Raw genomic sequence first — 16,092 nt, 5'->3', positions numbered from 1 at the left:
CTGCTGCTACAATTCGTTTCCTCATGTTACTAGATATTGTCCAATATTCTGAGCTATATAACATAACTGGATAAACGTACTCTGAGGCGGGTTGTCATGCCTAGTTTAGTGTTGGTCAGTATACTCTTCATTCTTGTAAAGGTGTCTTTTGCCATCCCTATTCTTCTTTTGATGTCCAAGTCGCACCTGCCATCTGATGTCACCCAGCTTCCTAAGTAGCAAAAGTTCTTTACTTGTTTTATGTCTTCTCCATTTATTCTCAGCCTGCAGATAGGATTCTCCTTCTTTTTGGATATCACCATACATTCTGTCTTTTTGCATTTGATAGATAGACCCATTTTTGCACTTTCTTCAACAATTATATCAATTAAGTTTTGTAGTTCTTTTTCCGTACTTGCAATTAACACAGTGTCATCTGCATATTTGAAATTATTGATGTTTTCACCACCAAATTTGATTCCCAAGATGTCTCTTATTTTTTGTAATATTGTTTCACTGTACTCATTAAATAAATCGGGGAGAAAACACACCCTTGTCTAACGCCTCTCTTGATTTTCATAAACTGACTCACTTCTCCATCTATTCTTACAGTGGCAGTTTGTTCCCAGTACAGATTTCTGATTAGGCGGAGGTCTTTCGAATCTAGATCTAGAGTTCTCTGTAATATTTCAAATAACTTATTGTGCTTCACTTTATCAAATGCTTTTGTGTAGTCAATAAAACAAACAAACAAATCTTTTTGCACTTGACTAGCTCGTTCTGATAGTATCCTTAACATCAATATTGTGTTTCTTGTACCTTTATCTTTCACAAAACCACATTGTTCTTTACCTATTTCAGCTTGTATCTTACTTTTAGCTCTTGTCATCAAAATTCTTAGAAGTATCTTGGTGATATGACTCATTAAATTTATGGTCCTATGTAATTCACATTCTATTGATCCAGCTTTCTTAGGAAGAGTGATACAGTAAATACTGATTTTTTTCATCTCTTCTGGTATTATTCCAGTCTCATAAATGTCATTGATTAAATCAGTAAGTTTTTCAATTCTGTAATCTTCAAGGGCAATAATTTGATTTGTTCTATTACTAATTCACCAGAACTTGCTGCCTTTCCTTTCTTCACCTTATTTATTGCATTACGAACTTCAGATTTTAAAATACTTGGACCTTCAATGTTTTTCTTAATTTCTGGTTTTTTGCCTCAATTGTCTTCAAACAATTCCTGAATATACTCAGTCCATCTGTTCATAATCTCATCATTTTCCATGATAATGGTACTGTCCTTTGTTTTCAAACATCCACTTGAAGAACAGAGGAGCTTTTTACCAGTGATATTCTTGATTTGTTGATATAATGTTTTTGGATCAGTAATAGGGATTCTTTTTATTTGCTCACATTCTTGGTTTAACCACTCTTCTTTGGCTTTTTGACATAAGCTTTTAACTTTTTTAATCTAAGGATTTATATTCTATAGGATTTGCTTTCTTTCATCTCCTTCTTCCATTAGATTTTTGATTTCATCTGTCATCCATTTATTCTTTGTGCTTTTTTCTTTTTTAGGAATCACTGACTTTGCTGATTCTACCAACGCATCCTTTAGTGAGTTAAATTTCATTTCTACATGATTGCTAAATGACTTGTCATATGAAGAGCATTTGATGGCTCCAGGCCTGTGCTTACTGGAATTTAGAAGAATGAGGGGTGACCTCATTGAAATCTATTGAATAGTGAAAGGCCTTGATTGAGTGCATGTGGAGAGGACGTTGCCTATTTTGGGAGCGCCTAAAACTAGCGGATACATCCTTGGGATAAAGGGGGTGTCCTTTTAGAACAGAGATGAGGAGGAATTTCTTTAACTAGTGAGTGGTGAATCTGTGGAATTCATTGCCACATGGAGGCCAAATCACTGGGTATATTTAAGGCAGAGGTTGATAGATTCTTGATTAGTCTGGGCATGAAGGGATACAGAGAGAAGGCAGGAAATTGTGACTGAGAGGGAAAACGGATCAACTGTGATGAAATGATGGAGCAAACTCAATGGGCCATATTCTGCTCCAATACCTGATGTTCTTATGGTATTGCGATGTACAGCTGCTGCAAAGGCAACAAATTTCATGACATGTGCCGGTGATATTAAACCTGATTCCGATTCTGAGAAGGGTTTGGAGGCTTGCGTGCCTCAACGACCTGGAGAACTCTGTTGGCTGGAGTCAGGATTGTGTGCTTTGGCTCTCGTAGGGTCACCCATGCCAAACAGGTTGAAGAGTAGAGGACAGACTGAGAGTGGTCCATCGGTCCTCCAGTGGTGTTAAAAAAAAGGTTAACCTACCAACCAGTCAGTCTTTGGACTGGGAGGAAAACCCTGTGGCCAACGGGGAGAATGTACAAACTCCCTACAGGCAGCAGTGGGAAAGTCTACTTGTGCATGTGACAATAAACTTGACCGAACCTTAGAATGACCTGATTTTTGGAATCAGAGACATTCTGTTGGCCCTCCTCCCTCAGCCCCATAGAGTCATGGAGCACTGCGTCACAGACTCAGGCCATTTGGGCTGTCTTGTCCATGCCAAACTATTAAGACCCATCGACCTGCACCCAGACCATAGTTCTCCAAACCCCTCACAGCCATGTACCTGTCCAAATTTCTCTTAAATGTTGCAATTGAACCCTCATCCATCACTTCCACTGGCAACTCATTCCACACTCTCACCACCCTTTGAGAGAAGAGGTTCCCCCTCAGGTTCCCGTTAAATGATTTCCCTTTCACCCTTAATCCACGACCTCTGTTTCTAGTCCCACCCAACCTCAGTGGAAGGAGCTTGCTTGCATTTATCTTATCTATATGGCTCATAATTTTGTAAGTATAAATTTGAATGAAGTTGGTGGATATTCAGGTGACTGGACTACAGTTACCAATGACCAAGTGATCCAGTGGGTGGTAAAAGGATAAACCCCTGGCCAAATGGAAATCATGAAAATCGTTAACCCTAATATCGAAGGCTTCAGCTACAGTACGCTAAACCAGAAATCCTGGAAAACTTAAAACCAGACATCTTGTGCATACAAGAAACTCATAGGCTGAACAGCCAACCCTATGTACCAGGAATGCACTTGGCTATTGACACCCCAAGCCAAGCTTATGGAAGTGCAATCCTTGTTAAAGATAAATCTATAGTAATGAGCACAGCAAACATCCAAGCTGGATCAATGGAACTTCTGAAAGTTGAAACGAAACACATAAATATCATCTCGGTCTACAAACCCCCTAATGAACCATTCATGTGGCCACTTAACCTAGATCTCCAGGACAAAATGTACCTCATTATTGGTGACTTTAATAGCCATAGCACCAACTGGGGATACGAAGATGACAATGTAATTGGAGAAGAAGTTGTATCATGGGCTCTAACCAACAGTCTTGAGCTATTATACGAGTCAAAGGACACCCCTACCTTCACAAGTGCCAGTTGGAGAAAAGGATACAACCCAGACCGTCATAACGGGGACACTGGTGGCAGACCCAAATGCAAGACACGGACACTGAAGTACCAGGAACAGGACTCGGAGTGTCAAGAAAGCAAGGGAAGTGGGGAAGGAAGGCTGCTGGACATTGACACAGACCCTGGACGAGACTAGGATGCAGGGCCTGGGCTAGAACATGGATAAGAAACATGGAACCCGGACAAGGAACTAGGAACAAGGAGCCTGGACTAGTGACACAGATCTTCGGAACCAGAGCCTGGTCAAGGACCCAGAACCTGGGTCTTGACTTGGAACTGGAACTCAGGTCTAGGCTAGGACTCAGGACTAGGATCTTGGCAAGGACAGGACACGGCGCATGGACAGGATGAGAACACAAAGCCTTGGCTTGGACAGGACGAGGTTGTTCGATGCGGCTTGGACAGGACGAGGTGCTCCTGGGCTGGGAGAGGCACAAGAACAGGATGAGACCCCGAAGCCTTGACTTGGTCTTGGGAGACAGGAACGCAGAACACAGATCCTTGGTCTTGGGAGACAGGAATACAGAACACAGAGCCTTGGTCTTGGGAGACAGGAATGCAGAACACAGAGCCAGGACCCCTCCTTGGGAACAGGACATAGGGCCGGGACTCAGACACAGAACACAGAGAGACAGTTCCCAACACAAGATAGCAGCAAACAGCCAGACCTACCTAGTGAAGGCATGGACACAGAGATGGTTCCCAACACAAGGTAGCAGCAAACAGCCAGATCTACCTAGCGAAGGCGTGGACACAGAGATGGTTCCCAACACAAGGTAGCAGCAAACAGCCAGACCTACCTAGCGAAGGCGTGGATACAGAGATGGTTCCCAACAACGATAGACAGTTCCTTATCTAGACACAGCAAGGCTGCGGTCTTGCTCCAGCAGTAGAACTTGACAGCAATACAGGCAAGGATGCAGGCAAAGCGGAAGGCGGAAGGCGGATGGCGGATGGCGGATGGCAGATGGCAGATGGCAGATGGCAGATGGCAGATGGCAGATGGCAGATGGCAGATGGCAGATGGCAGATGGCGGATGGCGGAAGGCGGAAGGAACAGTTCAGCAAATGAAGCTGAACCAGGAGCTATTTATGTAGCCAGCCCAAAGTCAGAATCATGTGCCTCAATTAAGGCACACAACAGGACAAGGGAAAACCGGAAAACCTGGAATACAGATTGATGGACTGGACTGTGAATCAGAATGCGGACTTCACGGACCGGACCATGACATGGACCATGACATAGACCTTGCCTTTGTTACCTTGGCAAGCTCCAACCTCTCTATACGAACAGCCCTCCAGCATATATCCAAATCTCAACACCATCCAGTCCAGGTAGAACCCCTTCCAGTTCCGAGACCTGTACCATCAAAGTACCTACCGAGATTTAACCTGAGAAAAACAAATTGGACATCTTTTGCAGAATCCCTTGATCAACTTATCGATACCATACCACCAGAACCTGATCATTATGATGAATTTGTCCGACAAATCTGGAAAGTAGCACAGCAGAACATACCTAGAGGCTGCAGAACCAAATATATTCAGGGATTGACTAGTGATATCAAGCAAAGCTATGATGAGTATGTCAACTTATTCGACCAAGACCCGTTTGGTCAACACAATTGAAATGGGAGAGTCAGTTCTGTCCCTACTGAGCCAAGAGAGACAACAGTGTTGCCAGGAACTGATAGAAAACATAGACATGACCAAGAACAGTAAGGAGGCATGGGCAACTGTTCGGAAACTCAACTCAGACAATAGACCACCACACAGAATTGCTGCCGTAACACCCAATCAGGTTGCCCACCAACTGATACTAAATGGTCGACCAAATAACAAGGAACGGAGGCAAAAGAAAAAGCAAACTCAGGAGATGGTGTCAGCTCTCTCAAACAGGAATAACAACTTCCCACCTCTCACCCTAGAAGAATTAAAGGATGAAGTATCACAGCTGAAATCCAACAAAGCTGCTGGCATAGATGGGATTCTTAATGAATTCCTTAAGCATCTTGGACCTAAAGCACTCCACTGGCTTCTGTCCCTTTTTAACTGTTGCCTAAGATCATTAAAATACCTAAAAAGTGGAGAAGAGCCAAAGTTGTTGCTCTCCTAAAAACCAATAAAGACCCCAAACATTCCGAAAAATTACAGACCCATTTCCTTGCTCTGCACCCTCTATAAACTCTACGAGAGACTTATACTGAAAAGAATATCCCCCTTAGTCGAAGATCTTCTAAAACCAGACCAAGCTGGGTTCAGGCCAGGCCGCTCTTGCTGCGGTCAAGTCCTGAACTTAACCCAGTGTATTGAGGATGGCTTTGAAATGTGACAAATTACAGGGCAGTATTTGTTGACTTAGCAGCATACGACACTGTGAATTACAGAGGCCTTCTACTGAAATTATCTAAAATGTTAAAGAACGAAACCACAGCCTCCTAGAAAATTGCAGGTTTTATGTAGAAATGAATGGAATTAAGAGTAGGTGGTGTCCACAAAAGAACGGACTACCACAGGGATCAGTCCTGGCACCTCTACTATTTAATGCTTACACAAACGATCAACCAACCTTTCCTAACACACGCAGGTTGATCTATGCAGACGACCTATGCATAGCAACACAAGCTAACTCCTTCCAAGAAGTTGAAGTACGACTTACAGCAGTCCTCGAAGCAATGAAGCAGTATTATGAAAAATCGTCTCTGAACCTAAATCCATTAAAAACTCAAGTGTGTGCGTTCCACCTGAGGAATCGAGAAGCAGCTCAGAAACTCAAGATCTTCTGGTGTGGGAAGGAGCTCGAACACCATCCGACTCCAATTTACCTGGGCGTGACACTGGATAGGACGCTCTCATTTGCCACCCACATCCAAAAACTCTGAGGGAAAGTTGGCTCTCGCAATTCTGTCTTGAAAAAATTAGCAGGCACGAAATGGGGAGCTAATGCTCACAAACTTAGATGAACTGCCCTAGCACTCTGCTATGCACCTGCAGAATACTGTGCACCTGTGTGGGGCAGATCAGCCCATGCGAAGAAAATAGACCCGTTGCTTAACGAAGCCTGCCGAATAATCACGGGCACACTGCGCCCCACACCCACTAACATCATTTACAGACTTGCAGGCATTGCTCCCCCGGAGATCCGAAGACACACTACAACAAAAATTGAAAAAGGTAAACAGAACTCGGATCCACGGCACCCACTACACCATCATGTGTCAGTTTCCAACCGCCTAAAATCGAGGAAAAGCTTTGCTACAGTGGAGGAACTACCACACGGAACATCCCGCCGAACATACAGGATTGACCTCTGGCAACAAACAGACCCCACAGAGTTCTGTTTACCTTTTTCAATTTTTGTTGTAGTGTGTCTTCGGATCTCCAGGGGAGCAATGCCTGCAACCCCACCAGACAATACAGTGCAAGACCCCACAGAAATGTTACCAGACGGGGCACTGCTTGACAGACGGAAGTGGTGTACTCTCAACAGAGCGAGAGCGGGAGTTTGTAGGACAGGAGACAATATGGTGAAGTGGGGTTTAAAGACCAGCGAATCCTGTGAGTGTGGCGAAAGGGGGCAGAACATCGAACACGTTCTGCGCAACTGCCCACTCTCACCTGATTTAGCTGACACTGACCTGCTCAACACCAGCCAGACAACACTAGAGTGGCTGGCTGTCTGGTGTGACAAGCTATGATGATGATCTAAAATGACACTCCACGGAGCTCGGATATGTGGGACCTTGCCCTTCATGCTGTGTACATCCATCTACTGATGCTTCCGGACACATCTTCAGTGATGTTCCTGGAATCATTGGTTGTTTCGGGTCTTTCAACATCATACAACCTCCTCCAGGTGACCCAGCCGGGGCTGATCAGACCCCAGCTTGTGTCCAGATGTGTCCATAAATTATCTCAACAAATTAAATCTCATCATCATCATCATCATCATCATCATGTGACGTGGGCAGTCTCTAGAGTTTACGGAGAATGGTGTGACAAACAAAAAACATCCAGTGAGCAGCAGCTCTGTGGGCGAAAACACCTGGTTAATGAGAGAGGTCAGAGGAGAATGGCCAGACTGGTTCAAGCTGACAGGAAGGCGACAGCAACTCAGATAGCCATATTTTACGACGGTGGTGTGCAGAAGAGCATCTCTGAATGCACGACACACTGAACCCTGAACTGGATGAGCTACAGCAGCAGAAGACCACAAACATACACTCAGTGTTCTGATGAACACTCGGCCCAAATTGTCAACTGTTTACTCTTTTCCATAGATGCTGCCCGGCCTGCTGAGTTCCTCCAGCATTTTACGTGTGTGGCTTTGGATTTCCAGCATCCTCAGATTTTCTTGTGTTTAACATTCGCTCAGTGACCACTTTATTAGGTACATCCTTCCTTAGGTCACCATCATCATCATCGTTGTCATGTGCCATGTCATATGACATCATCTTTATGTGCCGTGTTGTATGACATCACCTTTATGTGCCATGTCGTGTGACGTGGGCGAACGTGGTCTATCCATCACCATGTTTGTTCTTGGTAAATTTTTCTACAGAAATGGTTTGTCATTGCCTTCTTCCGGGCAGTGTCCTTACAATCAGGTGACCCCAGCCATTATCTATATTCTTTGGAGATTGCCTGATGTCAGCGGTCACATGACCAGGACTCGTGATCTGCAACGGCTGCTCGTACGACCATCTACCACCCGCTCCCATGGCTTCACGTGACCCTGATCGGGGGGGTGGGGAGACTAAGCAGGTGCTACACCTTGCCCAAGGGTGACCTGCAGGCTAGCGGAGGGAAGGAGCACCTTACACCTCCTTTCTTACTGCCCATTACACCGCTGGCGTTTAGGACAGCAGTGAATGTCCTCCATCTCTGGCGGTGATCAGGGCTTCCTTCATCATGTCAGTAGCTTCCTGTCAGTTTTCACTACTGTCAGCCATGCAAATCCCGGGTGGAGACTCAGGAATACCGTCACACCCAGATGTAGGAGGATTCTTCATTGCTGTTTCCACCGCAGCTCTCTGGTGAAATGATATTATATCTGTTAAATAGGGGCTGTGGACAATTCTGATTTGATGGAGACAGACGTGAAAGCACAGAGAGGAACATCTGGAGAAATTTCTGAAACGCTGGTCCGCTGCCACTGCTACTGTGCGATCGAGAATCTCCGGAGGGAAGGCCCCAAAATCCCCGGCTTTGCCTGCTGCTGGCGACCAAGGCCGAGGTCAAAGTGTTCAGATAGAGATGGTGCTCGGTACTCGGTGTCAGAGGGCTGATCGGAGGCTCGAAGTTTTCGGACGACTCAGAGTCAGACTGTGGTTGGGCATGGCAGGGAGAGTTTTCTTCCTTCTCCCGTCTGCGTGAGATGTGGGACATTTGAGAGACTTTCAACTTTTTTACTGTGCCATGGCCTGTTCTTCATCAAGTTATGGTATTGTTGCACTGTTGTAACTATATGTTATAATTATATGGTTTTTGTTAGTGTTTCAGTCTTGGTCTGTCCTGCGTTTCTGTGATATCACACCGGAGGAATATTGTATCATTTCTTAATGCATGCATTACTAAATGACAATAAAAGAGGACTGCGTGTCCTCATAATCTAATCTAACAATTGTGTTTGATCAGTCAGGGTTGTTAGTCCTGGAGGACCACTTTTAGTCTGGCCTCTCTCAGTAAGGGTGACCTGACCTAGCCAAAGCGCAAAGCCCTGACTCCAACCGACTTTGCTGTCTGGGTCACTGAGGCATGCAAGCCTCCGAACCACGGCAAGATTGTGGTGCTCTTGGAGTTACATCTCCTTCGGTGGAGACACACCTCCGCCATGCCAACCTCTCCCTTAGGTAAAGAGACAAAAACTACATACATTATTCTGGGTGTTGTCTATGAAACACTCTATAATTATAGTGAGGTGTTTTTAATTTCTTGTAATAAATGGCAACATGCTATTGGTTATGCAAATACGTGCTCGTTCGGTCTGTCCACTTTCAGCGATTTGTGCATTGGCACACCCAGACCTGTCTCAAAAGTAAACATGTCAAACATGTAAACGTGTGGTGATTGCACGCAGCCTTTGGGGAATCAACAACGAGAGGGCAGAGGTTGAATGTGAGAGGGGGAAAGATTTCAAAGGTACCTGTGGGGGGGGGGGTGACTTCAGCACGCTGAGGTGAAAGGGCATCTGGAACGAGCCGTCCGAAGAAGTGGCTGAGGCAGGAAAAGTAATAATATCTTTAAAAGACGGGCAGGGCTGCCTGCAGGCTAAACATGCTTTTGATTTTGTGTTTTATATTCTGTGTTTTGCCTGTTTTTTTTCGTGCGTGGGGTGAGGGCAGTTTGATGTTTGATGTTTTCCTTCGGAAGGGTTGGTTCCATGGCTGTTCTTTGTAACCATAAGACCATAAGGTACAGGAGCAGAATTAGGCTGAATTGCTCCAGCATTTCAATATGGCTGATCCAATTGTCCTCTCAACCACTGCCTTAAATATACATGAAGACTGCCTCCACAGCTGACTGTGGCAAAGAATTCTACAGATTCGCCACTCTCTGGCTAAAGAAATTCATCCTCATCTCCGTTCTGAAAGCTTGAAGACCAGCAGCCAGGTGACCTTCGGCTTGTGCGGGAGAGTAAGGAGATCACTGATTGGAGTTGCAGGGAAGTAGTCACCGCAAAGTTGCAGGAGGCGAGTAGCTGGGTGACTGTCAGGAGAAATGGAAATGTAAATAGGCAGTTAGAGCAGAGCACCCCTGTGGCCAATCCTCTCAATAATAAGTATACCGCTTTGGATACTATTCTGCAGGCTGATCTCCCGGGGAATGCCACGGTGACTGGGTACTGGCCCTGAGCATGGGTCTGTGGTGCAGAAGGGAAAGAGGGAGAAGAGGGGATGTTAGTGATGGGCGACTCAGTAATCAGGGGAACAGACAGGAGATTCTGTGGACGTGAACAGGACACCTGGGTGGTACGTTGCCTCCCTGGTGCCAGGGTCAGGGACGTCTTGGACTGTGTCCACGGCATTTTGGAGAGAGAGGGAGAGTAGCCAGTTGTCTTGGTACATATTGGTACCAATGACATAGGGAGGAAAAGCAAAGAGGTCCTGAAAAGAGAACTTAGAGAGCTAGGTAGCAAGCTGAGAAGCAGGACCTCCAGGGTAGTAATTTTTGGATTGCTACCTGTGCCACGTGCCAGTGAGGGTAGAAACAGGATGATCTGGTGAATTAATGCGTGGCTGAGAGGCTGGTGCAGGGGGCAGGGCTTCAGGTTCTTGGATCATTGGGTTCTCTTCTGGGGGAGGTATGACCTGTTTAAAAGTGACGGGTTGCACCTGAACCCAAGGGGGACCAATATTCTCATGGACAGGTTTGTTAGAGCTGTTGGGGAGGGTTTAAACTAATTTGGCAGGGGGTGTGAACCAGAGTGAAGGGACTCGGGATAGGACGGATGGTAAAAAAGCAAAGATAGCCTGCAGTCAGACTGTCAGGAAGGGCAGGCAGATGATAGGACAAGATTGCAACCAGCAGGGTGAGTATCAGAGCATTAGGGATGCAGAATCAAAAAGGGGAGCAAATACAGAACTCAAAGTGTTAAATCTCAAAATGCACAGAGTGTAAGAAATAAGGTGGATGATCTTGTTGCACTATTACAGATTGTCAGGTATGATGTTGTGGCCATCACTGAATCGTGGCTGAAGGATGGTTGTAGTTGGGAGCTGAATGTCCAAGGTTACACATTGCATCAGAGGATGGAAAGGTTGGCAGAGGTGTGGCTCTGCTGGTAAAGAATGGAATCAAATCATTAGAAAGATGTGATGTAGGATTGGAAGATGTTGAATCCCTGTGGGTTGAGTTAAGAAACTGCAAGGGTAAAAGGACCCTAATGGCAGTTACATACAGGTCTCCCAACAGTAGCTGGGATGTGGACCACAGCTTACAGCAGGAAATAGAAAAGGTGTGTCAAAAGAGCAATGTTAAGAATTCATGGGGAGATTTCTACATGCAGGTCGATTGAGCCCACTAGGGGATCAGCTATACTGGATTGGGTGTTACATAACGAACCAGAGCTGATTAGGGAGCTTAAGGTAAAAGAAAGTAAAGTCTGACGTAGTGGTATTTCAGTGGAGTAAAGGAAATTACAGTGGTATGAGAGAGGAATGAGCTAAATTAAATTGGAAGGAATGCTGGCAGGGATGACAGCAGAGCAGCAATGGTGTGAGTTTCTGGGAAAAATGAGGAAGGTGCAGGATAGATGTATTCCCAAAATGAAGAAATAGTCAAATGGCAAAATAGTACAACCATAGATTACAAGGGAAGTCAAAGCGAATGTAAAAACAAAAGAGAGGGTATAACACAAAGCAAAAATTATTGGAAAGACAGAGGATTGGGAAGCTTTTAAAACTTACAGACAGCAACTGAAAGAATCATTTGGAGGGCAAAGATGAAATACGAAAGCAAGCTAGCAAATAACATCAAACTGGATAGTAAAAGCTTTTCAAGTTTGTAAAAAATAAAGGAGAGATGAGAGTGAATATAGGACCGCTAGAAAACAAAGCTGGAGAAATAATAATGGGGGACAGGGAGATGGCAGATGAACTAAATGAGTATTTTGCATCAGTCTTCACCGTGGAAGACACTAGTAATGTGTCAGATGTTGAAGGTTGTGAAGGAAGAGAAGTGGGTGCAGTTACTATTAGAAGGGAGAAGATGCTCAAAAAGCTGAAACACCTAAAAGTACATAAGTCACCTGGACCAGATGAGCTGCACCCTAGAGCTCTGAAACAGGTAGTGGTAGAGATTGTGGAGGCATTAGTAATGATCTTTCAAAAGTCATTGGGCCCTGGCATGGTGTCACTCCACTCTTTAAGAAAGGAGGAAGGCAGCAGAAAGGAAGTTATAGAGTGACCTCAGTGGTTGGGAAGATGTTGGAGTCAGTAGTTCAGGATGAGGTTATGGAGTACTTGGTGACACAGGACAAGACAGGACAAGGTAGGACAAAGTCAGCATGGTTTCCTTTGGGGAAAATCTTGCTTGACAAACTTGTTAGAATTCTTTGAGGAGATTACAGGTAGGATAGATAAAGGGGATGCAGTGGATGTTGTATATTTGGACTTTCGGAAGGCCTTTGACAAGGTGCCACACGAGGCTGCTTACCAAGCTAAGAGCCCATGGTATTACAGGAAAGTTACTAACATGGTTAGAACATTTGCTAATTGGTAAGAGGCAGCAAGTGGGAAAAAAAGGATCATTTTCTGGTGGGCTGCCAGTGACTAGTGGTGTCCCATATGGGTCGGTGTTGGAACCACTTCTTTTTATGCTGCATATAAATGATTTAGATGATAGAACACATGGCTTTGTTGCCTAGTTTGCAGTTGATGCAAAGATTGGTGGACGGACAGGTAGTGTTGAGGAAACAGGTAGGCTGCAGAAGGACTTAAACAGATTAGGAGGATTTGCAAGAAAGTGGCAAATGAAATACGATGTTGGATAATGCATGGTCATTCACCATGAAATAAATGTGCAGACTATTTTCTAAATGGGGAGAAAATCCAAAAATCTGAGATGCAAAGGGAACTTGTGCAGAACACCCTGAAGGTTAACTTGCAGGTTGAGTCGGTGGTGAGGAAGGCAAATGCAATGTTAGCATTCATTTCAGGAGGTCTAGAATACAAGAGCAAGGATGTGATGCTGAGGCTTTTTAAGGCCCTGGTGAGGCCTCACCTTGAGTATTGTGAACAGTTTTGGGTTCCTCATCTAAGAAAAGATGTGCTGGTGTTGGAGAGGATTCAGAGGAGGTTCGCAAGGATGATTCTGGGAATTAAAGGCTTATCATACAAGGAATGCTTGACAGCTCTGGGTCCGTATTTGCTTGAATTTAGAAGGATGAGGGGGGAATCTCACTGAAACCTTTTGAATCTTGAAAGGCCTCAATAGAGTGGATGTGGAAAGGATGTTTCCTATGGTTGTGGAGTCTGAGGCCAGAGGACACAGCCTCAGAATAGAGAGGCATCCATTTAGAACGTAGATGAGGAGTAGCTTCTTTAGCCAGAGAGTGGTGAATCTGTGGAGTTTGTTGTCAGAGACAGCAGTGGAGGCCAAGTCATTGGGTATATTTAAGCAACACACATCAAAGTTGCTGGTGAACGCAGCAGGCCAAGCAGCATCTATAGGAAGAGGCGCAGTCGACGTTTCAGGCCGAGACCCTTCGTCAGGACTAACGAAGGGTCCTGACGAAGGGTCTCGGCCTGAAACGTTGACTGCGCCTCTTCCTATAGATGCTGCTTGGCCTGCTGCGTTCACCAGCAACTTTGATGTGTGTTGCTTGAATTTCCAGCATCTGCAGAATTCCTGTTGTTTGGGTATATTTAAGGCAGAGGTTGATAGATTCTTGATTAGTCAGAGCATGAAGGGGTACAGGGAGAAGGCAGGAGACTGGGGCTGAGAGGGAAATTGGATCAGCCATGACGAAATGGCGGAGCAGACTCGATGGGCCAAATGGCCTAATTGTGCTCCTGTAGCTTATGGTCTTAAGAAGTACTGAGCATGAGGCCTTTAAGCACAGACTTCCCATGAGAGAATGTGGCAGGCAATGATCGGCAGTCTGCGTTTTAAACGGACCATGGCAGCTAACCGTACTCCAGGGAATTGGAACGCCATGACTTGGATGTCTGCCGTGGTTCAGTTGGGACCGTGACACTCTTAACATTCTGACTGGATGCATCGTGGACAGGAAGGGGAATGCCAATGTGCAGAAGAGGCTACAGAAACCTAGCCAGTTCAAAGTACATTTATTATCAAGGTTTTAATTTTAATGGCTCCGTCTGTCTAAGCAGACAATGGACGTGCCCGGTTTAGGACTTAGTTGGGTGTGGAACAGCGTCGCCTGAGGCTGAATAAGCCGATCCTTGGGCAGCAGTCCTTGGCACAGCTGCTGCACACAAAGGCCGATGGCTGCGGCTGGGTCGTCACTGCCTCAGCTTTCCTTCTCTCCCTTCTGTCCGACCACAGTCGCGTTGGTTTTTCCTCTGCATTGGTAATGCCTGTACGTACAGCCTGTCGCCGGGTGCAGCGATCTGCAGCTGTCTCTTCCCAAGTGTCCGCCCTGATATCAGCAGACTGAAGGTCACGTACAATGTAAATATCAAAGTATATTTACATTATACAAGCTTGACATTCATATCCTAACAGGCAGCCAGAAAACAAAGAAACCCAAAAGAGCCCATTAATAAAAATGTCAAACACCCAATGTGCAGAGAAAAAAAAATCGTGCAAACAATAACTGCAAGTAAATAGCAAAATCCAGGAAGAGAGTCCGTCCCCAGACCCTTAGTTCAGTGCAGAGCAGAGCAACGAGCTGAACTTCTCTACCCTCACCTGGTGAATGGGATCCGCGATCAGCCATGATGCAATGGTGGAACAGGCTCAATGGGCTGAATGGCCTAACTCTGCTGCTATGTCTTATGGGCCTTTCCAATCTGACCTGGCGCTCAAATCCTAGATCAAACATTGGGTTCAGTCGCTTCAACATGCTCTGGGGCCTGGACCCCACTGCCCTAAACTTCCCGATTTGGCCCCAGGCTTAAATCGATCAAATCCCAGCCCCTTCCTCACTCTCGGCATCAGGCCCTCTGCCTCGCCTTGCCTCAGTTCGGCCACACTAAATTACCTACTAGTCCAAAGGGAAGATACAGACTATTGTTTGCGATAATTGTTTTCCAGAAAAAGAATGATTAACGAAGTATTTAGTGATCTTCGTTGTTTCATCAGAAGTCGCGGAGATTCATCTTAAACAGGAAGTTCCATCATGCACACAGCTATTTCCCCCATCAAGAGGCAATGTCTCCAGAAGGTGACATCTATTATCAAGAACCCCACCATCTGGGACATGCCCCCTCCTCGATGCTGCCGTCAGGCAGGAGATACGGGAGCCTGAAGACCCTCACCTCAAAGTTCACAACAGTTTGTTGTCTTCTGCACTCTGGCTGATCCTTCATTGATCCTGTTATCGATCCTGTTCTATAGATTTGCTGAGTATCCCGCAGGAAAATGAATCGCAGGGTTGTATGTGGTGACAGATATGTACTTTGATAATAAAATTTACTTTGAATGTTATGTGAATGTTATGATTGTGTCGTACTGCATAATGCACCCTGTTGTGGCTGTTAAATGCTAATATTCGTGGGATTTATACCCTGTGCGTGTATTCCTGTGACAACAATAGACCTGACCTTGAGCTAGCTCTGTTTTTCCTACCGAATGTTGTGTTTTCAGTCGGTCTACAGGTATTGCACAAAAGTCTTAGGTACATGTGTACAGCCAGGGTGCCTGAGACTTTTGCAGAGGACCGTAATTTGTCAACGTGGAGTGCAGTGAGTTTGTAAATCTGGTGGGAGCAAAGGATGTTAGGAATGGTGAGGGGGGTGTGGGACAGGTGGCAGAGAAGGAGTGCTGGGGCAGAGGGGTAGGGGAGATGCAGACACAGCCAGCCCTGAGACACCAGGCAAGGTCATCTGATTCTGAACAATCCTCAGACTTTTCTACAGTACTGTAGTTACTTTTGAAGCTTCTCGCATCTTCATCAAAGTCAG

The 16,092-nt window shown here is 45.4% G+C and overlaps 1 long non-coding RNA gene across 1 annotated transcript in view; it reads left to right on the top strand.

The window, feature by feature from the left end:
* Positions 1-16,092, top strand: part of LOC134354602 (uncharacterized) — a 44,239-nt gene that overhangs the window by 22,745 nt on the left and 5,402 nt on the right. The window contains exon 3 of the long non-coding RNA XR_010019856.1: positions 1,563-1,601. This is a non-coding gene — a long non-coding RNA (uncharacterized LOC134354602). The remainder of the gene's footprint in view (positions 1-1,562; positions 1,602-16,092) is intronic.

This window comes from Mobula hypostoma, chromosome 12, assembly GCF_963921235.1.
Source record: "Mobula hypostoma chromosome 12, sMobHyp1.1, whole genome shotgun sequence".
NCBI classification, from domain to species: Eukaryota; Metazoa; Chordata; class Chondrichthyes; order Myliobatiformes; family Myliobatidae; genus Mobula; species Mobula hypostoma.
Note: the sequence above shows the minus strand (reverse complement) of the source record. Positions and strands in the feature narration are given on the sequence as shown.